Raw genomic sequence first — 24361 nt, forward strand, 5'->3', positions numbered from 1 at the left:
TGATGGTTAAAAATACCACTAGTTTCAAGAAAAAGGGGCAAAGGAAAAGAAAGGGAACTTCAAGAAAGAATGGCAAGAAAATTGCCACTCCCCTGAAGAAACCCAAAGCTAGACCTAAGCCTGAAACTGAGTGCTTCTACTACAAAGGGAATAGTCACTAGAAGCGGAAGTACCCAAATACTTGGCGGATAAGAAGGATGGCAAAGTGAAAGGTATATTTTATGTACATGTTATTGATTTTCGGATTCAGGGCTCCGCAGACCCTTGAGAGGTTCGAACATTGGGGTGCGTACGAAGAACACTCTCTCCCTAGCTCGCTCGCTAACGATCCCACGGCCTAGCTCGACAAACCCGAGGAATGAGAGACAGGAAGATTTATCCTGGTTCGGGCCACCTTGCGGTGTAATACCCTACTCCATCTTTGTGGTGGATTGCCTCAATGGGCTGACGATGAACTAGTACAATGGATGAACAGCCTCGGGTGGTGAGGTGTTCTTGAGCTAGATGAGCTGGTGAGCCGGTCAGGCTGGAATGGATCCGAACCTAGATGCCCCCGCTATGGTGGTGGCTAAGTCCTATTTATAGTGGCCTTGCTCCTCTTCCCAAATGTTTAGGCGGGAGGGATCCCACAACGGCCAAGTTCGATGGGAGACAACTAGTACAAGTTATCCTAACAAAAGTAGTGTTTGCGTGCAAAAGGCTCTGGTGGTGACTCTGCCGTGGGCTCCGCGATGACCTCCGTCCTGCCGTCCTGGCGGTCTTGGTCTTGTTGCATTGATATGGAAACCTTCGCTTGATTCCTCGGGACTCCGCGCATGCGCTTGCCCCTTAGCACCAAAGAGGAAACTGGTACACTGTGCCCGCTGGCGCCCGCCTAGCCTTGGTCGCCATGGCTCACGTCATGTGAACCTCGCGAGGTGCGCCTTGCCTTGATATCTCCGCTCCTCGGGAGCAAGCCTAGCGAGGCCGCCCCCAGGGAGGTCTTGGTGTCGTCCACCTCGCGAGGCTTGGCCCCGCGTGAGGGTCTTCTGCTATTGCTGCCAAACTGGGCCGTACAGGGCCGCTGATGGAGCCATGCCACGGGCCGTAGGCAGGCAAGTCTGGGCACCCCTGGTCCCAGAATGCCAACAGTAGCCCCCGGGGCCAAGGCGCGCTCGAAGTTGGCTTCGAGGCGAAGCCGGATAGCAAGTGCGGAGCACCACGGGCCCCAACAGCCTGCGGCCTCGGTCGACGCATGACGATTGATGGGATGTGGGCGCCCCCACTTCCCCAGGCAACATTGATATTCGCATGGCTTGGTGGCCGCCGTCATCGACTCAGCTCCATCTTCATTGCTTGTCGTGAGCTTCCCTAGCCCCTCCACCTTCTCAGCTCCTCCTTGTTGCCATGGCGCCGAAGTCTGCAAGGAAGAAGAAGAAGACGAGCCGCGCTCTGGCCAAGCCTTCGCCGTCCTTTGAGCCTGCCATCAAGCGGTCGGTGGTGGTCAACCAGGAAGGGCTGGACAAGGTTCGGCCAGCACTCGCCTCAAATTCCAGTGAATGGGGGGCAATGGTGGCCTGGCCTGGCTCCCGTGCCGCAATTGATATGACAGCCACTGAGATCCCCATTCATCTTCCTGCCCTCTGGGCTGGCCTGATTCCCCCTTTTTCCGCTTTCTTCAATGTTGTGCTCTCACATTACCAAATCCATGCGCTGCATCTGGATCCCCAATCTATCACACTCCCTGATGTCTTCGCCTTCATCTGTGAGGCCATGGTGGGCATCGCTCCTTCTATGGCCTTGCTTCGCCATTTCTTCTCTCTTCATCTGACCAATGACCGCCGTGCTCGGGGTGCGTGACCTTTCAGGCTGTAGCGGCGATGACCGACTCGGGAATTGATTTCAAGCTCTCACCAGTTGTAAGCGGGTTTTCAAAACGGTGGGTGTTTGTGGACGCCGGTGTGCTCTCCCCCCTTCTCTTGCTCCCACAAGCACCGGCCGCCCCAAGCTCTGGCTGGGGGCATGCGAGGCTCGTCGACCAGTGGCTCGCCCATGTTTGGCGATGGCGCCCATGGTGGTGAAGGATTTCATTTGGTGTTGTATTGCTCCGCTTCAGCGTCATTCCCGGCTGATGTGGACCTTCTCTGGCTGTGGGGACCCCATGAGGCTTCATGCATCTGCTCTTCCTCCCGAGGCATGGAGTATAGTGCTCGAGCTCCTGACAGGTGACCCAGTGCTAGCCAATCTACCGGAGGAGGGTTGCCTATTGTACTATTGCTCAAACAAGGTGGAGTTTGTGAAGTAGATGCCCCTTTTCGATGAATGGGGGCTGTGCCCAGCTGGCCTTGATGGGCCGCGCGAGAACCTCATCCTTATGGTTCCTCTTCCTGCTGCCACTATGGCACGCAACCCAGAGGTGGATGCTGGGGGGCGAGTGCCACAGGACACCAAGGAGGTGGCTTTTGCTGAAGGAGCGACGTCGGGCGAAGCTCTCGAGGTGGCTGCTCCCGAGGCTGGAGTTTACGGTCTTGAGGCAGGCATTGAGGATCCGCCGCGGCCTGATGCTCCTAAGGCCACCCCCCGGCCCCAACAAGTGCTTTGGGTGCAGGCGGTCGCTCTTCGGGCTTCGGTCAGTTCCGCCTGGACTACGAAGCACTCTGCAAGAGGAGGGATCTCCAAGCTGCAGTGGTGGAGCCTACTGGCCGTTGAAGCAAAGGAATTACATAGCCATAGACAAGTAAGTACCCCATCTTTGTGGTTTCCTGAGTGCTGCATCCTTTCCTGACTGTGGCTCTTTAGGATCCCCTTGGCTGGAGCGGTGAGATATCCAGAGGTGCGGCCCCCGCCGGCCATCGGCTTGCCATTGACCCTGAGGTCTGCTTGCCGGACTGCTGCGCCAGGCCCGGGGCCCGCTCCGGAGGTGGATGCGCCGACCTGGGGCCTTGATCTGGCTCTCTTGGCGTCACTTCTTCGTGCCCCGGCCTGGGGTGTAGCTGGCGTGCCAAGGACTCCTCCATTGGTCATCACCGGCGGCTAGGCGGCCCCAGCACCGGCTTCATCTTCAGGTGGTGCGGCCGCGTCACTTAGCACCTTTGTCGAAGCTCCCATGGTGGCAGAGAAGGCATCGGCCTCGAGCTCTCTGCCGGGGGCAAGCAAGCCAGTGATACGTATCCAATGTATCTATAATTTTTGATTGTTCCATGCTATTATATTATCTATTTTGGATATTTAATGGGCTTTAATATGCTCTTTTATATTATTTTTGGGACTAACCTATTAACCGGAGGCCCAGTGCCAGTTTCTATTTTTTTGCCTATTTTAGAGTTTCACAGAAAAGGAATACCAAACGGAATGAAACCTTCGCGATGTTCTTTCTTGGACCAAAAGCAAATGAGAAGACTTGGGACGAGGCTGTGATTGATGCTTACCTTGACGGGCTTGAGGCTTCTGGTTTGAGTGACTTGTCCCGAGTGACTAGTGTGGCATCCTTCTTTTTCAGCCGAGTTGACAGTCTGATCGACAAAATGCTTGAGAAGATTGGAACACCGGAGTTGAAGTCTGGAACGCCACGAGGCGGCCACGAGGCAGGAGGGCGCGCCCAGGGGGTAGGCGCACCCCCACCCCGTGGGACCCTCGTAGCTCCTTCGACGTACTTCTTCCACCTATATATACTCTTATACCCTAGATCGATCACAAAGAGCCACGAAACCACTTTTCCACCGCCGCAACCTTCTGTACCCGTGAGATCCCATCTTGGGGCCTTTTCCGGTGATCTGCCGGAGGGGGAATCGATCATGGAGGGCTTCTACATCAACACCATAGCCTCTCCGATGAAGTGTGAGTAGTTTACCATAGACCTTCGGGTCCATAGTTATTAGCTAGATGGCTTCTTCTCTCTCTTTGATTCTCAATACAAAGTTCTCCTCTATGTTCTTGGATATCTATTCGATGTAATACTCTTTTGCGGTGTGTTTGCCGAGATCCAATGAATTGTGGGTTTATGAAAAATATTATCTATGAATATTATTTGGTTCTTCTTTGAATTCTTATATGCATGATTTGATATCTTTGCAAGTATCTTCGAATTATCGGTATAGTTTGGCCTACTAGATTGATCATTCTTGCAATGGGGGAAGTGCTTAGCTTTGGGTTCAATCTTGTGGTGTCCTTTCCCAGTGACAGTAGGGGCAGCAAGGCATGTATTGTATTGTTGCCATCGATGATTAAAAGATTGGGTTTATATCATATTGATTGAGTTTATCCCTCTACATCATGTCATCTTGCTTAAAGCGTCACACTGTTCTTATGAACTTAATACTCTAGATGCATGCTGGATAGCGGTCGATGTGTGGAGTAATAGTAGTAGATGCAGAATCGTTTTGATCTACTTGACATGGACGTGATGCCTATATTCATGATCACTGCCTTAGATATCTTCATAACTATGCACTTTTCTATCAATTGCTCGGCAGTAATTTGTTCACCCACCGTAATACATGCTATTTTGAGAGAAGCCACTAGTGAATCCTATGGCCCCCGGGTCTCTTTCTTGTTATATTGCATCTCTTTTATTTACATCGCATCTCGTTTACTATTTTGCAATCTTTACTTTCCAATCTATATAACAAAAATACCAAAAATATTTATTTTACTATCTCTATCAGATCTCACTTTTGCAAGTGACCATGAAGGGATTGCCTACCCCTTTATCGCGTTGGTTGCGAGGTTCTTGATTGTGCAGGTACTAGGTGACTTGTGCGTTGTCTCCTACTGGATTGATACCTTGGTTCTCAAAAACTGAGGTAAATACTTACGCTACTTTGCTGCATCACCCTTTCCTCTTCAATGGAAAACCAACACATGCTCAAGAGGTAGCAGCCAGCTCGAGCTTCCCCAGCAACCCTTGGCACGGAGGACGGACTTGGCCGCGCATTGGAACATGCGCGCAGATGTGGACTCGTACGCCATGAGCTCTTTCAGGAGAAGATGGGTGCGCTGAGCCGCCTCGGGGGAGATCTCGTGGCGGTTGACGCTCGCCTTGAGACGGAGGACCTCCGCCTGGCTCATGAGTGCCACCAATTGAAGGTCGCTATCAACCTTGGGCAGCTTCAACACGAGCGTGACAAGGCAAAGGCCACAGTGGCCCTCGCTGCCTCCCGCGAGGCCAGCGCTCGGGCCTTGGAGGAGGCGAAGGAGGCCGACCACCATCGCGAGAGCGCCGAGAAGCAGGAACACGAGCTTTTGGCCTTGAATGCTGCCTTGGAGCAGCAGATCGAGGCGCGCAGGACCTTCTTGGCATCAATGAGGGGAGCGCCTTCCGAAGAGATGGAGATCCTGATGCGCGAGGAGGCACTAGCACTGGAGGCCTTGGAGCGCAGCCTGGAGCATAATCGGCTGGAGATGAGGGAGCGCCATGTGGCCGTGGTCGAAGATGCCATCACCTCCCGCGAAGCCAAGATCCAGGAGGAGGTCGACCAGAGGGTGGTAAAGGCTCGTGCAGATCTTGCCAACGAGTACGACCTGAAGCTGAAGTTCCAGGAGGCCAAAGCTGAGGGCAGGACCACCGTCCTAAGGTCAAGGCTGGATGAAGCAGAGCAGCATGAGAGGACCGCTGTGGCGGCCTAGACCTCTGCCCATGTCGCCCTAGCCTCCGCGCGTGCTGATCTGCTCTCGCTACAGCAGCAGATTGATGAAGCCGCGTCCCTCACGCAGCAGAAAAGGGAGGAGGCGTGCCGTCGGTAGACGTTGCAGCGCGAGCACGCCCCCATGCTCCAGGCCCTCAGGGTGAGGGCCAACCGAGCCGTGGGCGTCATCTGCGAGGAGAATGTCTCTCATCCTCGCATGGAAGACTATGACAGCCACCTTCGCTTCTTCACAAAAGTTGTGATGTGCCTAGAGGACCAGGCCGTGAGGGCTTACGAGCTCGTCGAGGAGAGGAGTCGGAGCCTCCTAGGGCGAGCGTTCTCATGCGTCTTCAGTCATCTTCAGAACCTCGACACCCACTTCGAATTTGATGCCGCCATAGCCCAGTGCCCGGGGCTATCCGCGACAACCTGTCACACTTGATGGACAATCAAGTGGATGGCCTGGTCAGGGCGTTCGCAACCGAGGACGACGAAGAAGGCGCGGTCAATGATGGCGAAGACGATGCTAGCGATAGCGCTAGCAGCGCGTATGAGAGCGACCAGTGCGACGCCGCGAGCAACATGTCTAGTCAAGCCCGCACTCCTTTGCCTTGAACCTGCATGCAAAGACTTGGGCACGGCCCCGCAGGGTGTGAGAGCATTTTGGAGGGGGAGCCGCTCATGTATGTAAATTAATGTGCTGTTCTCTTTTTAAGCCAGACCTAAAACATGCATTTGCAAGCTTGTGAGTCCTTGAGCAGGGTTATTGCTCTGATTCACCTTGATCCTAGCAGGTCTTGAGTGGGCTCTGAGGTTTTTGGCGTGCCTTTCTCCTGAGGAGAGTCCACGGGAGCTCGCGAGCCCTGAGCCTCTTGAGGAGCCTGCAGATTCGTCCAAGAGGGCCACACTAGGAGCATTCAGCGGACCTTGACAGGATGTGCACGCGGCAATGGCGCGGTGCGTGCACTCTTGCCCCGAGGGAGTCCTATCCAAGTCGCCTAAACGCGCCCAGCCGTGGTCTGCTGACAAGCCCCTGAGCCACGGAGCACTCGCAAGACGTGGGTCGGGGGCGCGTGTCTTAAAAAACAAAGCACACGACCATAACGCAAGGAGGCCAGTAGAAAACCAGAGAATAACTCCCCCCAACTTTAAATGTCACAAAAGAACTTCAATTCTCAATCCGAAGGAAGAAGGCGAATGAGTTGCAGAAAAAAGGGGCAAAGGCAAACAGCCGCGTCCGGCACCTAGCTAGTCTTCTTGTCTTCTCACCAGCGCGGAGCTAAGTGATTTCACTGGATGTGAGCATAGTCATTGGGGGACAGTGTCGACAGCCAGCACGGAGCATGGTGCTTCCACTTGGACGTGGGAGAGAGCCCTCGAGGCTGAGGTGCGGCACAATAGAGACTTCGGGGCGTGTACAGCCCCACTCATTATTGCATGGGAGTGTCACGAGCGGAGACCTTCACAGGCGTGAGCCTTACTTCATATCGCCTGACGAGGGCCCTGCCTTGCGCCTCCCCCGACCATCGTTGGGACGTACGGAAACCAGGATGGTACCAAGGGGCAAGGGGGACACTAGCGGCGCCCTCGATGACTACGGGCCCTCTGTCGGGGGAAGGGCTCGCTGGCGCGAGGGGGTGCCGTGTCCGGGCCTCGCCTGTGCAGCCCCTAGCATGTCGGTCCTGCCTAGGGCGGGGGCGCTGCGCCAGGGTGTCCGATCGCTGCTGCAGCCTGCTTGACCTGTGGTCCATGTTTAGCGTAAGCACGTCCCTAGGGTACTGGTCATACCCGGTGGTTCTTGTCGTCAAAGGGTTCGACGAAGTCTCCAGGCAGCTCATGGAAAGCCCCTTGCTCCAACGGATCTCCTGCCCAGCTCGGCTCGGGGTATGAGCTGGGGCCTTCCTCAGGCGTGTATTCCAGGTCCATGCGGGGCACGTAGGCATTAGGGGCGGCTGCTGCAGAGCCTTCGCTTGGGTGCCCCATGACTTAGGTTTTCGCGTCCTGTGCCTGATCCAAGCGGTCGCGGGGCGACGCCCCAGTGCGGCCCCTTAGAGGACCGCTAAGGCCTGCCCCGGCCACTGGCGCCGTGGTTGCGATGGGATGAGCTGCGGAGAGGGCTGTGTTGTTGTGGTCGAGCCCTTCGTGCGCTCCGTGGTGCACGCGGGCGTGTTGGGGCCTGGCACGTGCCTCCGCCACTACCTGGGGGGTGGACAGGGAGCAGAAAGGAGCCACACCTCTGCAGGCGGAGTCACGCAATTTAGCAACCCGCTCGAGTAAGGTGTCGGGGCCATTCTCCGTCAGCTTGCAACGCAGTAGCTCCCTCACCACGATGATCGCGGCCCGCATGTTCGCCTACTCCCGATGAGTATGCGGTGCCGTCATCGCGACATAGCCCGACGACTAAGCGGTGGCACGCGTGCGCCGAGGGGCGAGGGCGGGCGGCGTCGGCCCTCGTCGCCCGCGTCCGGCGGGGTTGGGCGGTGTACGCGCCGCCTGAAGCGTAGAGTGGAGGTCTGGTTGGACGGAGGGCATCGCCCAGGCGGGCCAAGCAGCCCATTGCTCGGCTTGAACACTCGAACCGTCAGCCATCAGGGCCGCAGGGATGGCGGGCCGATTGACGGAAGAGAAGCTTCGACACACCCCTACCTGGCGCGCCGAATGTCGAATTCGGGGCTTCGCAGACCCTTGAGAGGTTCGAACACTAGGGTGCGTACGAAGAACAATCTCTCCCTAGCTCGCTCGCTAACGATCCCACGGCCTAGCTCGAGAAACCCAAGGAACGACAGACACAGATATTTATCCTGGTTCGGGCCACCTTGCGGTGTAATACCCTACTCCAGCTTTGTGGTGGATTGCCTCGATGGGCTAAGGATGAACTAGTATAATGGATGAACAACCTTGGGAGGTGAGGTGTTCTTGAGCTAGATGAGCTGGTGAGCTGGTCAGGGTGGAATGGATCCGAACCTAGATGCCCCCGCTATGGTGGTGGCTAAGTCCTATTTATAGTGGCCTCTGTCCTCTTCCCAAATGTTTAGGCGGGAAGGATCCCACAACGGCCACGTTCGAAGGGAGACAACTAGTACAAGCTATCCTGACAAAAGTAGGCTTCACCTGCAAAAGGCTCTGGTGGTGACACTGCCGTGGTCTCTGTGATGACCTCCGTCTTGCCGTCCTGGCGGTCTTGGTCTTATTACACCGATATGGAAACCTTTGCTTGATTCCTCGGGACTCCACACCTACGCTTGCCCCCTTAGCACCAAAGAGGAAACTAGTACACTGCGCCCGCTCACGCCCGCCTGGCCTTGGTCGCCATGGCTCATATCATGTGAACCTCGCGAGGTGCGCCTTGCCTTGATATCTCCGCTCCTCGGAAGCCAGCCCAGCGAGGCCGCCCCCAGGGAGGTCTTGGTGTCGTCCGCCTCGCGAGGGTCTTGTCTTGTTGCTGCCGAACTGGGCCGTACAGGGCCGCTAATGGAGCCATGCCACGGGCCGCAGACAGGAAAGTCTGGGCACCCCCGGTCCCAGAATGCCAACATTGATGTGTACTTATCTAGTGTTCATAGTAACCCTAGGGTATTTGATACCGATTCAGTTGCTAAGATTAGTAACTTGAAACAGGAGTTGCAAAATGAGCAGAGACTAGTTAAGGGCGAGGTGACGATGTGTGTTGGAAGTGATTCCAAGGTTGATAAGATCACCATCGCACACTCCCTCTATCTTCGGGATTAGTGTTGGACCTAAATAAATGTTATTTGGTGTTTGTGTTGAGAATGAATATGGTTGGATCATGTTTATTGCGATACGGTTATTCATTTAAATCAAAGAATAATTGTTGTTCTATTTAGATGAATAAAACCTTCTATGGTCCTACACCCAATGTAAATAATTTATTGAATCTCAATCGTAATGATACTCATATTCATAATATTGATGCCAAAAGATGCAAAGTTGATAATGATAGTGCAAAATATTTGTGACACTGCCTTTTTGATCATATTGGTGTAAAGCGCATGAAGAAACTCCATGCAGATGGGCTTTTCGAATCACTTGATTATGAATCATTTGTTACTTGCGAACCATGCCTCATGGGCAAGATGACTAAAACTCTGTTCTACCGGAACAATGGAGCGAGCCAGTGACTTATTGGAAATAATACATACCGATGTATGCGATCCGATGAGTGTTGAGGCTCGTGGCGGGTATCATTATTTTTTCACCTTCATAGATGATTTAAGCAGATATGGGTATATCTACTCAATGAAACATAAGTGTGAAACATTTGAAAAGTTCAAAGAATTTCATAGTGAAGTGGAGAATCATCGTAACAAGAAAATGAAGTTTCTACGATGTGATCGTGGAGGTGAATATTTGAGTTATGAGTTTGGTTTTCATTTGAAACAATGTGGAATAGTTTCACAACTCATGCCACCTGGAACACCACATCGTAATGGTGTGTCCAAACATCATAACCGTACTTTATTAGATATGGTGCGATCTATGATGTCTCTTACTGATTTACCGCTATCGTTTTGGGGTTGTGCTTTAGAGACGGCTGCATTCACATTAAATAGGGCACCATCTAAATCTTTTGAGATTACACCATATGAACTGTGGTATGGCAAGAAACCTAAGTTGTTGTTTCTTAAAGTTTGGAGCTGCGATGATTATGTGAAAAAGCTTCAACCTGATAAGCTCGAACCCAGATCGGAGAAATGTGTCTTCATAGGATACCAAAAGGAGACTGTTGGGTACACCTTCTATCACAGATCCGAAGGCCAAATATTCGTTGCTAAGAATGGATCCTTTCTAGAGAAGGAGTTTCTCTCGAAAGAAGTGAGTGGGAGGAAAGTACAACTTGATGAGGTAATTGTACCTTCTCCAGAATTAGAAAGTAGTTCATCACAGAAATTAGTTCCAGTGATTCCTACACCAATCAGTGAGGAAGCTAATGATGATGATCATGAAACTTTAGATCAAGTTACTACCGAACCTCGTAGGTCAACCAGAGTACGATCCGCACCAGAGTGGTACGGTAATCCTGTTCTGGAGGTCATGTCTACTAGATCATGATGAACCTACGAACTATGAAGAAGCGATGGTGAGCCCAGATTCCGCAAAATGGCTTGAAGCCATGAAATCTGAGATGGGATCCATGTATGAGAACAAAGTATGGACTTTGGTTGACTTGCCCGATGATCGGCAAGCAATTGAGAATAAATGGATCTTCAAGAAGAAGACTGACGCTGACGGTAATGTTACTGTCTACAAAGCTCGACTTGTCGCAAAAGGTTTTCGACAGTTCAAGGGATTGACTACGATGAGACCTTCTCACCCGTAGCGATGCTTAAGTCTGTCCGGATCATGTTAGCAATTGCCGCATTTTATGATTATGAAATTTGGCAGATGGATGTCAAAACTGCATTCCTGAATGGATTTCTGGAAGAAGAGTTGTATATGATGCAACCAGAAGGTTTTGTCGATCCAAAGGGAGCTAACAAAGTGTGCAAGCTCCAGCGATCCATTTATGGACTGGGTGCAAGCCTCTCGGAGTTGGAATAAACGCTTTGATAGTGTGATCAAAGCATTTGGTTTTATACAGACTTTTGGAGAAGCCTGTATTTACAAGAAAGTGAGTGGGAGCTCTGTAGCATTTCTGATATTATATGTGGATGACATATTATTGATTGGAAATGATATAGAATTTCTGGATAGCATAAAGGGATATTGAATAAGAGTTTTTCAATGAAAGACCTCGGTGAAGCTGCTTACATATAGGCATAAATCTATAGAGATAGATCAAGACGCTTAATTGGACTTTCACAAAGCACATACCTTGACAAATTTTGAAGAAGTTCAAAATGGATCAAGCAAAGAAAGGATTGCTTGCCTGTGTTACAAGGTGTGAAGTTGAGTAAGACTCAATGCCCGACCACTAGAAGATAGAGAGAATATGAAAGATGTTCCCTATGCATCAGCATATCTATCATGTATGCAATGCTGTGTACCAGACCTGATGTGTGCCTTGCTATAAGTCTAGCAGGGAGGTACCAAAGTAATCCAGGAGTGGATCACTGGACAGCGGTCAAGAACATCCTGAAATACCTGAAAAGGACTAAGGATATGTTTCTCGTTATGGAGGTGACAAAGAGCTCATCGTAAATGGTTACGTTGATGCAAGCTTTGACACTGATCCGGACGATTCTAAATCGCAAACCAGGATACGTGTTTACATTAAACGGTGGAGCTGTCAGTTGGTGCAGTCTAAACAAAGCGTCGTAGCGGGATCTACATGTGAAGCGGAGTACATAGCTGCTTCGGAAGCAGCGAACGAAGGAGTCTGGATGAAGGAGTTCATATCCGATCTAGGTGTCATACCTAGTGCATCGGGTCCAATGAAAATCTTTTGTGACAATACTGGTGCAATTGCCTTGGCAAAGGAATCCAGATTTCACAAGAGAACCAAGCACATCAAGAGACGCTTCAATTCCATCCGGGATCTAGTCCAGGTGGGAGACATAGAGATTTGCAAGATACATACGGATCTGAATGTTGCAGACCCGTTGACTAAGCCTCTACCACGAGCAAAACATGATCAGCACCAAGGCTCCATGGGTGTTAGAATCATTACGGTGTAATCTAGATTATTGACTCTAGTGCAAGTGGGAGACTGAAGGAAATATGCCCTAGAGGCAATAATAAAGTTATTATTTATTTCCTTATATCATGATAAATGTTTATTATTCATGCTAGAATTGTATTAACCGGAAACATAATACATGTGTGAATACATAGACAAACAAAGTGTCACTAGTATGCCTCTACTTGACTAGCTCGTTAATCAAAGATGGTTATGTTTCCTAACCATGAACAATGAGTTGTTATTTGATTAACGGGATCACATCATTAAGAGAATGATCTGATTGACATGACCCATTCCATTAGCTTAGCACCCGATCGTTTAGTATGTTGCTATTGCTTTCTTCATGACTTATACATGTTCCTGACTATGAGATTATGCAACTCCCATTTGCCGGAGGAACACTTTGGGTGCTACCAAACGTCACAACGTAACTGGGTGATTATAAAGGAGTCTACAGGTGTCTCCAAAGGTACATGTTGGGTTGGCGTATTTCGAGATTAGGATTTGTCACTCCGATTGTCGGAGAGGTATCTCTGGGCCCTCTCGGTAATGCACATCACTAAGCCTTGCAAGCATTGCAACTAATGAGTTAGTTGCGGGATGATGTATTACGGAACGAGTAAAGAGACTTGCCGGTAACGAGATTGAACTAGGTATTGGATACCGACGATCGAATCTCGGGCAAGTAACATACCGATGACAAAGGGAACAACGTATGTTGTTATGCGGTCTGACCGATAAAGATCTTCGTAGAATATGTAGGAGCCAATATGGGCATCCAGGTCCCGCTATTGGTTATTGACCAGGAGACGTGTCTCGGTCATGTCTACATTGTTCTCGAACCCGTAGGGTCCGCACGCTTAAGGTTACGATGACAGTTATATTATGAGTTTATGCATTTTGATGTACCGAAGGTTGTTCGGAGTCCCGGATGTGATCACGGACATGACGAGGAGTCTCGAAATGGTCGAGACATAAAGATTGATATATTGGAAGCCTATGTTTGGATATCGGAAGTGTTCCGGGTGAAATCGGGATTTTACCGGAGTACCGGGAGGTTACCGGAACCCCCCGGAGCTAATGGGCCTTATGATGGGCCTTAGTGGAAAAGAGAAGAGGCAGCCCTACATGGGCTGCGCGCCTCCCCCTTCCCCTAGTCCTATTAGGACTAGGAGAGGTGGCCGGCCCTCTCTCTCTTTTCCCCCTCCGCGAATCCTATTCCAACTAGGATTGGGGGGGGGGGAATCCTACTCCCAGAGGGAGTAGGACTCTCCTGGCGCGCCACACCTTGGCCGGCCAGCCTCCCCCCTCTAGTCCTTTATATACTGAGGCAGAGGCACCCTAGAACACACAAGTTGATCCACGTGATCTATTCCTTAGCCGTGTGCGGTGCCCCCAGCCACCATATTCCTCGATAATACTGTAGCGGAGTTTAGGCGAAGCCCTGCTGCTGTAGTGCATCAAGATCGTCACCACGCCGTCGTGCTGACGGAACTCTTCCCCGACACTTTGCTGGATCGGAGTCCGGGGATCGTCATCGAGCTGAACGTGTGCTCGAACTCGGAGGTGCCGTAGTTTCGGTGCTTGATCGGTTGGATCGTGAAGACGTACGACTACTTCCTCATTGTGTGGTCAACGCTTCTGCAGTCGGTCTGCGTGGGTATGTAGACAACACTCTCCCCTCTCGTTGCTATGCATCACATGATCTTGCGTGTGCGTAGGAATTTTTTTAAAATTACTACGAAACCCAACACCCACCACGCACTCTCATTTACGTATGTTAGCCACCATATATGCTAGTCGCTTGCTGCAGCTCCTCCTCTTACCTTTACCTTACCCATAAGCTTAAATAGTCTTGATCGCGAGGGTGCGAGATTGCTGAGTCCCCGTGGCTCACAGATACTTCCAAAACCAGCTTGCAGGTGCCGATGAGTCCGTGCAGATGACGCAACCAAGCTCGGGAGGAGCTCGATGAAGACCTTGTCCTTTGTGTTGTTTCGTTCTAGTTGATCAGTAGTGGAGCCCAGTTGGGGTCGATCGGGGACCTTTGTCACATTTTGGGTTCTTCTTTTATTTTGGTTCCGTAGTCGGATCTTGATTGTATTTGGATGATGTAATGCTTTATTCATGTATTGTGTGAAGTGGCGATTGTAAGCCAACTACGCATCTCTTTCCCTTGTTATATTACATGGGTTGTGTGAAGATTACCTCACTTGCGACATTGCTTTCAATGCGGTTATGCCTCTAAGTCGTGCTTCGACACGTGGGAGATATAGCCGCATCGAGGGTGTTATAAGTTGGTAATCAGAGCCTTCCCCGACCTTAGGAGCCCCATTGCTTGATCATTTTTAGCGGCCGAGTTGTGTCTAGAAAAATGTTTTGAGTCATTTAGGAATTATATATCGGAGAGTTTAGAAATTCTTTTTACTTCCCAGTCTCCTCATCGCTCTGGTAAGGCATCCTGACGTACAGTTTTGACTCTTCTCTTCTCAAATTTCACTAAAAAAAATTTAGGATCACGCGGGTATCTTGGAATCGTTCCGATGGTTTTATGATGAGAACATTGTCTTGGTGCCTCCTGTCAGGGGTTTTGTGGAAGTGTCCCGGGGTGTTGAGCTCCGAGGTGTTGTCGTCATAATTTTATCGTTGCAGTTCTAGAATACCTGAGTTTAGTACGCCGACATCGAAAATCTCTTTTATGCAGTTCGTTGGTGAGATAACCTCGACGCCACCCAGTACTGGGGCGGGAGTTCGGGAGTATTGCCATAACTTGTATAACGGATGCTTTTCGAAGGTTGAGGTAGATGATTTCCGAAGGTTTCTTGGTTATGTGTTGAAGGATGGATACAGCTGGATGTAGGATTTGTTAGTTTGGGTGAGATATTATGCTTCCCCTGTATCCCCAACACCTGATTGCATAACCGGAAAGGTTTCGGAGTTTCATAGGTGGGAATTCAAGTAGCTCTTAGGATATCTTTTCGACAGATGTATGATTTGAAATTGGGGTTTGACGTCTAGTGGTCCGCCTATTCACGGTTGGTTTTACAGTGGTCTCGTTGTGTCTTAAAGAGTCCTTGGCTATGCCGACTCGGGGACGCTTCGTATGTCATGTGCACTGCCTTGTACATGATGGTGCTGTACGATCGAGCCCGTGTAGGCCCCACCATGAAAACTTCGGACGAAATCTCTATCATATGTTTGCTCTGGCTAATTTTGCAAGCCAATCCTTTGTTTTGTTTTGAGTTGTGGTATTCGCGTTGCTTCAATGTCGAGTGTTGATACCATACCTTTTCCGAAATGGTGTTCTCATACTCCAATGTGGATACCAATCCTTCTTGATCATCAAGTTTGTCATGCCAATCCCTTTTAACTGGTGTGTCTCTCTTCAAGTGGATCCAATCACTTCAACATTCGCAAGATCAATTATCAGTTCTTATCAACGGCGTTTGTTTCATCTGTCTCCTAGTTGCCTTTGTTTTTCCCCCCCCCCCCCCCCCTTTTTTCTTCAACGATTCAGATTTCTTATTCAAGTATCCTTTTTATTGATGTGAGGTCTCTCCATTCTTTTCTATCAATATTCTTATCCGGTGATTCTCATGAAGATACTAATGGAGCTTCAAGTGTTGTATTCTTCGATCTTTTCTTCTCCGGTGGATCCAATTCAAGATTTCGGTGTAGATCATATTCTTTTCTGTATTTCAAATGCTTTTCTCGTGCCGTTGCACCTCATAACCATTCATTTCTCGTTATTCATTTGTTCTGGAGTGCTCAAGATATCTCAGAAGGATCGTCTTGTCATTCAAGATCCGTTAATCCTATTTTGAGGATGTTTATCTCATTCAAGCTATTTAACTCAACCGGTGCAATCTCTCCTTCAAATCATTTCAACGGTGTTTTCTTTTGAGTGGGCCCTAACCCACAGGTCTCTTCCCAGGATCTTACCTGACTCTTCTAATTTTTCCGGAGCTTCTCAAATTCTTTTCTAAAGTTTGACGTAAGAATGATTTATCATCAGTCAAATGTTTTTCTCCAAGATCTGTCAAATTCTTTTCATCATTGGTTCAAATTGCCTATTCTTCTTTATTCCGGAGTTTCTCAACAATTCATGGTGGTGTTTCTCGTCGTCTTCCTCATCATTTGAAGACCGAAGAAGATTTTTCTCTCAATCTTGCTCCATTCTCTTCAAGATTCGTGGTTCTAGTTCGAGGCCATCCTCTCTTAATTGTTTTGATTGTGTAAATTCTTTTCACCTATCCGGAGAAATTCAAGAGTCTTCTCAGTTTGTTATCCAGAGTCCATCAATTCAGGTTTATTCGTTCTCAGTTATCATTCCTCAATCTTACTGGTGCATCGTTCAAGTGATCTCGAATCGGTCCGTGATCTATTCATTTTACTTACATCTAAATCTTCTCAAGTATCTTCGTTCTTCTTATAATTATTCCCGGGGTTTCTTTATCTTACTTCATTCATAACCAATTCTTACGGTGGTTCCTTCAAGACTTCTCGTCATTCGTTTATCAAATCAACTCTTTCGTTCTTTTCAATTCTACCGATGGTTCCTTGAAGACCTTCTCAAGTTTGCGCTATATCTCTCTTAATCTTTTTACGAGGATAAGTAGTGTGCCAAATCCGTTGCTTGTCAGCACTTAAATTGTTGAAGGATACGCATAACATAATTCTTATTCTTGTTCCATCCAAGTGATTAATTCCTTTTTCCGGAGCGGTTCATCATATCATATTCTCAGTTCGAGATGCTTTATCTTTTATTTTCCGGAGTTCCAAGCTCTCTCAATTTATTTCATCACGAAGATCCATCTAATCATTGCAAGGCTTCAACCTTACTCTTCTCATCTTTCTTTTCGTTTGATCATTCTTTTGTTTACTGGAGTTCTTCATGAAGTTTCTGCATGATGGTCCATAAAGGACTTAATCCGTTCTCGAAGCGTTCATCAATATTCTTTTCACAGAAGCTCAAGCATTCTTCATCTTGTAATCCGGAGTGCAATTATTTCACGCATATCTTTTGAGGTGGTGTTATGTCATTCTTGATAATTTCCCTTCGTGCTTCATGTTTCACAAGTTATCAAGATGAGGTATTTAAATACACCAATCTTGTCATTGGGGTTACCTTGGGTTATATTTCACCTAAAGCCTTCCCTAATGATTCTTTCTATTTATGGAGCTTATAATTGACCCAAGTTCTTCTTTCATCCTCTCGGTGAAATAGTTTCTCGTCTCTTTGTTCATATTTATCCAATTCTTTTTTCCGTGAGCGGCAGGTTGTCACCTCATAATTTGAGATGAATTCCATAAGACCATATCAAGCTTATTCTTTTCGTTGTTGGTTTTCCAACAACTCCGTTCTAGCTTTTGTTGTAAGCGTGCTCCCTCGAGATCTTGTTTCCCTTCGTTCATCCCATTCCATTATATTCTTTTGTTCCGGAGGCATTGTGATGATGCTCTTTTTGACCCATCATCTTGTTTGTCAAGATCATGTTCTATTCCTTCCATTTACAGTCGGAGTGTTTTCCAAATTATATCATTCTTAATCCTCCTCTATCTTGTTTTAACCGGAGAGGTTTCAATATATATCTTGCCCTTCAACCTCACGGTTTTCCCAATGTTCATTATTCCTCTTTTCTAACGAAGTGTTTTCGACTTTGTTAACCTTCGTGGTTTTCTTTCTCGAATTTGTTCAACCTCGCAAGGTTCTTTGGTTTCACTCATTCGTCAAAGAAGCAACTTAGTTTACCTTTCCTCTTTCTCCTCTGTTTTTCCCTCCGGTGCCATTATAGATCTCGGGACGAGATCCTCTCGTAGTGGCGGAGTGTTGTGACGCCGCAAGACCGGAGTTTCAGATGCTTTCCATGTTTCCGGGTTTTCGTCGTGTGATTTGTTTTGGTCCGTTGATTTTCGTCTTTGCATCACGTGCATTGCATCATGTCATCATGCAACCCGTTTTAAAACTCACTAAATAAATTGTGTGGATCTTCGATCCATTCAAATCGAGGGAAGAGTGACTTCTCTTTATAACATATCCTCCCAATATTAGGGAGCTATATTAAATATCCCATTAACTTGGAATCACCCATCACACAATTGCATTACTCTTCAACTCTTCTTCTATCCGACTTAACTTCATATATTTTTCCTTATCATCTCTCTCTCAAGCCATACCCATGCATCATCCCTCCCACTTCCTTCGTTTTTCATGTCTTTGCAAGCGACCTTATTCCTCCTCCATTAATGTTCATCTTTTCCCTATAAATCTTGCCTTTTTCCTACACCCTCTCTGTCAGATTTCATCCCATTCGAAGTTGTTTTGGTCAGGTTCAAAAATGATTGAAGTTTGAAAATAATTCAAACTCTAATTATTTTTCTACCTTCTAAAAATGCCGGAGCAATTTATTCAAATCCTACATAAATCCAGGGTTCCAGATATATTTTTATATATCTCATATTCCTAACCAAAAACCCCTGGATTTTCCCCTTTATTGATTGTTATTTATATAAACAATAATTTAAGAAAGGGAGGATTTTGGAAAGGAGAGGGAGCTCAGCCCAGCCGCGCAGCCCAGCTGCAGCCTCAGGCCGGCCGGCCCAAGGCCTCCCGCGCCAGCCCACTTGCAGCTAACCCTAGCCTACTACTCGATCCCATCTCTCCCTCTCGTCCTCATCCACTGCTGCCTCTCCCATTGTCCCTTTCCCCCGATCCACTCCCTCTCCCTCTCGTCCTCCCCCCGCCGCCACACACACATCTCACAGGAGAGGAGCGCCCGAGCCCGAGACCTTCTGCGCCCGATCCCCTCAGCCTCCACCTCGCCATCCCATCGCCGCGTCAGGTCGCCGCCGGTGACCACAACCCGTGCCGCGCCCTCGTCCCGTTCCTCTCTGCCTCCTCCCGAGCGCCCCTCTTGACAGCAAGCGCGCCCGCCGGCGTCGACCACCACCACTAGGAGCTCAGCCGCCCCTCTGCTCCTGTTTCCTCTCCTGCGCCTCCGCCGGCGTGGAGCCGTGCTAAGACGCCGCCGCTGCTCTGCTTCCTGACGAGCAGAGGACGAGGCGCCCGCTCGCCCGCGTCTCGCGTTGACCGCGGCCGTCGCCCCGCATCGCCAGCACCAAGCCGCCGCCGTTGCCTCTGTTTCGAGCCCTTGTGCTGCTGCTGTCGCGCCCTACTTCGTCTAAAGCTCCAGCGCCAAGTCCCTCGCCAAGCCGCCGCCGTTTGCCCTGCCACCGGCCTGCCTCCTTGTTCGGATCCGCCTGAGCTCTCCCCGTCGCTGGTTGCCTCGCCGACCCGCCGCTTCTCGCCGCCTGCCATCCCGTTCCTTGCCTTGCTACTGTAGCCGCCTCCTTGCCATGGCCATCACCGAGTTCCCCCAGGACCCGTGGAGCATGTGCGGGAGAACCAAGTCCGAAGACTACCGTGGCTGCGATCTTGCCCAATAACACTACGGTTCGTCAAGACCGTCTCGGATTTTCGCCAAGTTCCACTACCGTCGCCCCTCAAAACGCAAAGTACCCCCAACGGACTCGACAAGACCCACATGCACGATTACGCCCGGCGATGCGACAAGTACATCTACCGGCGACCCCGAACATCTACGAAACCGTGTACCACTACCGTCGACCCTCGAAGGCCTCGTGGACGTCAAGTTCCTCGCCGTGACCCCGAACATCTACGAAACGTGAACCACTACTTCCACTACCGTTGCCCCGAAGACGTTGGAGTCATCAAGTACCTCTCTGAAACGAACGTGAACGACTACCGCCGCCAAGATCACGAGTACCTCTACCGTCGTCATGTACCCCTACTTCCACTACGAAAGTCCTGAGAACGTCGACTTCCTATACTTGGCACCGATCGAGAACCGTCCCGTTTGCACACTTCGAAGGTATAACCCGAGACGACGTCCGTGTAACGAATGCTTGCGATGTTTGAGATGCTCATGTTCGAACCGTGTTCGAGTTGTCATTGGACGTTCCTCCTCGGTTGCCATGCCGTCGACCCATGGGGAACCCGGTATCCGGGATCACCCCACCATCCTCGCATGATCCGTTCATCCACATTTTCTCTTGCACCGACATCTCAATGAGTTGTCGGATCACCCGGAATGTTGCCGTGGCACCATTTCCATGGTAGTTGGCGTGGCACACTTTTTGTTCCGCCATGACGACCAAATGCTTCATAATGCTCCTGTCAACTTTTAATAAAACTTGCATAAAACTTGAACATGTCATCCGCATCATTTTAACAACATTAAGATGGTTTAAATTGTTGTTTGCATTAATTTACTAATGCATATGGGGATTTACCGGATTTGTTGTTTGCTATATCCGGCCCCATTTAAATTGTTTAGATAGATAATCCTTTATGTTTCACCTCTTGACATGCTTAACAACATTTAATATTGTTGGGTACATAAACGAGATCGAACTAAATAACCTGAATGTGGTGTTCCGTCAATATGCAACTCCGTTGCATATTGAGCTCCACTTAATTTGTAGGGCTGTTTGTGCACTTTGCCATGCCATGCCTCATTAAACCGGACATGCATCATACTTGTTTGCGTATCGTGTCATGCTTATGTGGTGGTTGTTTACCATGATTGTTTGCTTCTTTCCGGTGTTTGCTTCTTCGGGTTGGTTCCGGTAACGTCGCGTTTGTGAGGACCCGTTCGTCTACGTCCGTTTGTCTTCTTCATGGACTCGTTCTTCTTCCTTGCGGGATCTCAGGCAAGATGACCATACCCTTGAAATCACTTCTATCTTTGCTTGCTAGATGCTCGCTCTTTTGCTATGCCTATGCTGCGATACCTACCACTTGCTTATTATGCCACCCATATTGTTGAACCAAGCCTCTAACCCACCTTGTCCTAGAAAACCGTTGATTGGCTATGTTACCGCTTTGCTCAGCCCCTCTTATAGCGTTGTTAGTTGCAGGTGAAGATTGAAGTTTGTTCCTTGTTGGAACATGGAGATGTTGTTCCTTGTTGGAACATGTTTACTTGTTGGGATATCACAATATCTCTTATTTAATTAATTTATCTATATACTTGGTAAAGGGTGGAAGGCTCGGCCTTATGCCTGGTGTTTTGTTCCACTCTTGCCGCCCTAGTTTCCGTCATATCGGTGTTATGTTCCCGGATTTTGCGTCCCTTACGCGGTTGGGCTATAATGGGAACCCCTTGACAGTTCGCCTTAAGTAAAGCTCTTCCAGCAATGCCCAACATTGGTTTTACCATTCGCCACCTAGCCTTTTCTTTCCCTTGGGTCGGCCAGCCCGAGGGTCATCCTTATTTTACCCCCCCCCCGGGCCAGTGCTCCTCTGAGTGTTGGTCCGAACTGAGCTGCCTGCGGGGCCACCTCGGGGAAACTTGAGGGTTGGTTTTACTCGTAGCTAGTCTCATCTGAGTGTGCCCTGAGAAAGAGATATGTGCAGCTCCTATCGGGATTTGTCGGCACATTCGGGCGGTGTTGCTGGTTTAGTTTTACCCTGTCGAAATGTCTTGTTGTACCGAGATACTGAGTCTGATCGGAATGTCTCGGGAGGAGGTATATTCCTTCGTTGACCGTGCTGGTCTCTTTCCGGCGGAGTCCGGGAAGTGAACACGGTGTTGGAGTTATGCTTGACGTAGGTTGTTTAGGATCACTTCTTGATCATACTTTCTCGACCGTGCCTTGCCTTCTCTTCTCACTCTCATTTACGTATGTTAGCCACCATATATGCTAGTCGCTTGCTGCAGCTCCTCCTCTTACCTTTACCTTACCCATAAGCTTAAATAGTCTTGATCGCGAGGGTGCGAGATTGCTGAGTCCCCGTGGCTCACAGATACTTCCAAAACCAGCTTGCAGGTGCCGATGAGTCCGTGCAGATGACGCAACCAAGCTCGGGAGGAGCTCGATGAAGACCTTGTCCTTTGTGTTGTTTCGTTCTAGTTGATCAGTAGTGGAGCCCAGTTGGGGTCGATCGGGGACCTTTGTCACATTTTGGGTTCTTCTTTTATTTTGGTTCCGTAGTCGGATCTTGATTGTATTTGGATGATGTAATGCTTTATTCATGTATTGTGTGAAGTGGCGATTGTAAGCCAACTACGCATCTCTTTCCCTTGTTATATTACATGGGTTGTGTGAAGATTACCTCACTTGCGACATTGCTTTCAATGCGGTTATGCCTCTAAGTCGTGCTTCGACACGTGGGAGATATAGCCGCATCGAGGGCGTTATGTGGTACATCTCCGTATTTTGTTGATGACACAGACGGACATTGTATTTGATGCGTGCTCCGTATTTTGTTGACAACACTTACGATCATTGTATTCAAAGCGAAAGCACGATATGGTCACTACACTTCAGAGTAAGCTCATCATGGTCACCACATACATTTTGTGGTGCTACCCAACCTGCGGTTGGATGGTTAGGAGGACAGCGGTTTCCCGAGCCCACCAAGGTTAAAGTCTTGGTGCTCGCATTTATCCTGGGTTCATTTCAGTATTTTCCGGCGATGTGCGTTCAGTGGGAGGAGACGTTCCACTCGACTACGAGGCACCTATGGTGACTTCGTAAAATCTCATGATCATGTGCTAGCTCACTGATACGTCTCCGTCGTATCTACTTTTCCCAACACTTTTGCCCTTGTTTTGGACTCTAACTTCCATGATTTGAATGGAACTAACCCGGACTAATGCTGTTTTCAGCAGAATTGCCATGGTGTTATTTTTGTGCAGAAATAAAAGTTTTCGGAATGACCTGAAAATCAACGGAGATTATTTTTGGAATATATAAAAAATACTGTAAGAAGAATCCACATCAGGGGGCCCACACCCTGTCCACGAGGGTGGGGGCGCGCCTACCCCCCTAGACACGCCCCCGGCCTCGTGGCCCCCCTGATGCTCCACCGACCTCAACTCCAACTCCGTATATTTGTGTTCGTGGAGAAAAAAATCAGAGAGAAGGATTCATCGCGTTTTACGATATGGAGCTGCTGCCAAGCCCTAAGCTCTCTCGGGAGGGCTGATCTGGAGTCCGTTCGGGGCTCCGGAGAGGGGAATCCGTCGCCATCGTCATCATCAACCTTCCTCCATCACCAATTTCATGATGCTCACCGTCGTGCGTGAGTAATTCCATCGTAGGCTTGCTGGACGGTGATCGGTTGGATGAGATTTATCATGTAATCGAGTTAGTTTTGTTAGGGTTTGATCCCTAGTATCCACTATGTTCTGAGATTGATGTTGCTATGACTTTGCCATGCTTAATGCTTGTCACTAGGGCCCAAGTGCCATGATTTCAGATCTGAACCTATTATGTTTTCATGAATATATGTGAGTTCTTGATCCTATCTTGCAAGTCTATAGTCACCTATTATGTGTTATGATCCGTTAACCCCGAAGTGACAATAATCGGGATACTTACTGGTGATGACCGTAGTTTGAGGAGTTCATGTATTCACTATGTGTTAATGCTTTGGTCCGGTGCTCTATTAAAAGGAGGCCTGAATATCCCTTAGTTCCCAATAGGACCCCGCTACCACGGGAGGGTAGGACAAAAGATGTCATGAAGGTTCTTTTCCATAAGCACGTCTGACTATATTCGGAATACATGCCTACATTACATTGATGAACTGGAGCTAGTTCTGTGTCACCCTATGTTATAATTGTTGCATGATTGATCGCATCCGACATAATTATCCATCACTGATTCAATGCCTACGAGCTTTTCATATATTGTTATTTTCTTATTTACTTTTCCATTGCTACTATTACAATCACTATAAAACCAAAAATATTACTTTTGCTACCGTTACCACTACTATCATATTACTTTGCTACTAAATACCTTGCTGCAGATATTAAGTTTCCAGGTGTGGTTGAATTGACAGCTCAGCTGCTAATACTTGAGAATATTCTTTGGCTCCCCTTGTGTCGAATCAATAAATTTGGGTTGAATACTCTACCCTCGAAAACTGTTGCGATCCACTATACTTGTGGGTTATCAAGACCATTTTCTGGCGCCATTGCCGGGGAGAATAGCTCTATTCTTTGCATCACTTGGGATTTATATCTGCTTATCATTATGAAGAACTTGGAAGATCAAAGAACCAAGATTTTTCCCTCAACTATGA

Source organism: Triticum urartu, chromosome 5, assembly GCF_003073215.2.
Source record: "Triticum urartu cultivar G1812 chromosome 5, Tu2.1, whole genome shotgun sequence".
In the NCBI taxonomy this organism is placed as follows: domain Eukaryota; kingdom Viridiplantae; phylum Streptophyta; class Magnoliopsida; order Poales; family Poaceae; genus Triticum; species Triticum urartu.